The following is a 2054-nucleotide window of genomic DNA, read 5'->3' on the forward strand; positions in this document are numbered from 1 at the left end:
TCTGGGTAATACTGAAAATCAAAGATTTAGTACTACTTTTCAAAGAAAGTGATGATTGTGTGCATAATAAGTTGATTTCTCTATTTTGCGACATCATAATTAACACATCTTTGTTTAATGGTATTTATATGCAAAATTATTGAGTGGTAATAAATTGAAGGCTATATAAATCTATAATACTCAATTAATGAAAAAACATTTTAACCATCTAATAGCTAACAGCCTGTTTATAATGAAAAAAGGAACATGACAAAAATGAGTTTCTTCAGCAGTAATCAAATCTGAAATAATAAAATATTATTATGGTGATAATTTTTATAGGTAAAAAAATAAATGGAATAAACAGAATAACTGGAACTGAAATGAGGATTTCTGAGGCATTTGATTAACTGCCAGGAAATAACTGTTTTTTTCAGTGATCAAGATGAAGAAGGCAATCAGGAGGTTTTATAATATGTAACACTGTGGGTTCTGTGATATGTGTTATTCATAATTTAACATTCTCATGGATAATTAGCATTGTGAATACTCAGCATAAATTAATAGTTTACAAGTAAAAGTGTACAAATATGCTACAGGTATAAAGGGTCTCAAGACTATCATAAAAAAGTTAACTTTTTAAAATAGCACACATGTTATATTTGATATTGTCAAAAGAGTGATTAAGCCCTGGCTGGCGTAGCTCAGTGGATTGAGCGCGGGCCTGTGAACCAGAGTATCGCGGTTCGATTCCCAGTCAGGGCACATGCCTGGGTTGCAGGCCAGTTCCCAGCAGGGGACTCACGAGAGGCAACCACACATTGATGTTTCTCTCCCACTCTTTCTCCTTCCCTTCCCCTCTCTCTAAAAATAGATAAATAAAATATATTAAAAAAAAGAGTGATTAAAACAGAAAATTTTCAAACCGGTAATGTTTTGCATTGGAGGACCGCAGTATTAAGGAAAGGAAATGAGAGTGCTCTTGAACTATTCCAAGTGTTTCTTCCAGATAGAAAATAAGAAAAATAAATGCCTGCTTGGAACAAATAAAGTTACTGAACAAAGCTTTTCCAACCCCACAAAAAGTAAAATCCCCTTTGGATGAATGTTTACTTCAGGCAATTGTGTTTTTATGAAGTTCTGATATTCTAAAGTTCATGACTTTGAAATAAATCACACCTAATTACAAAATTTATTACTGTAGAACTAAACCTTTAATGAGAAAAGTACCACAGTGACATTAAAGGTTCAAGTTCCAGTAATTTTAAATGTCTTCTGCCTATATAACTTGAATATGGAAACTTATTTTTTAAAAGATAGTTTTTCCTTATTACTTAATTTATTACACAGAATAAAATGTCTAATATTTTAATGCCACTTGAGCTATTTTTCAATCAGATTCTGATTTTAGAATCTGAATTTTTTATAATTTTTAATGCAAGACCTCTATTTATTGATTATAATGCAAAAAGTCAGGGAAACGCAACTTAAATTTGGTTTGTCTCACTGTCATTAGAGATGAGATAATAATTATTAACTTGCTGTTTGAACATGTTTGAACAAAATGATTTCTGAAGTTACTGGCAAATTGAATATATATAATTCATCAGACTTTTCAAGCATTCTTGTCAGTATGCTATAGTTCCTTATCATTCTCAACACAGGTAATAATTAGAAACAATTGATTTTTAAATATATTTTATTGATTATGCTATTACAGTTGTCCCGTATTTTTCTTCCCTTTATCTCCCTCTGCACTACAACCTCCCCCTCCAGCATCATCCCCTGCCCCTTAGTTCATGTCCATGGGTTGTACAGAGAAGCCAAGTTCTTTGGCTTCTCCATTTTCCATATTATTCTTAACCTCCCCCTGTCTATTTTGTACCTACCAGTTATGCTTCTTATTCCCTATGTCTTTCCCTCCATTATACCTCCCCTCCCTGCTGATAACCCTTCATGTGACCTCCATTTCTGTGATTCTGTTCCTGTACTCATTGTTTGCTTAGTTTTTGTTGTTTAGGTTCATTTGTTGATAGTTGTGAGTTTGTCGTCATTTTACTGTTCTTATTTTTTAT

Source organism: Artibeus jamaicensis, unplaced genomic scaffold (genome assembly GCF_021234435.1).
Source record: "Artibeus jamaicensis isolate MK-2021 breed Jamaican fruit bat unplaced genomic scaffold, CSHL_Jam_final contig_559, whole genome shotgun sequence".
NCBI classification, from domain to species: Eukaryota; Metazoa; Chordata; class Mammalia; order Chiroptera; family Phyllostomidae; genus Artibeus; species Artibeus jamaicensis.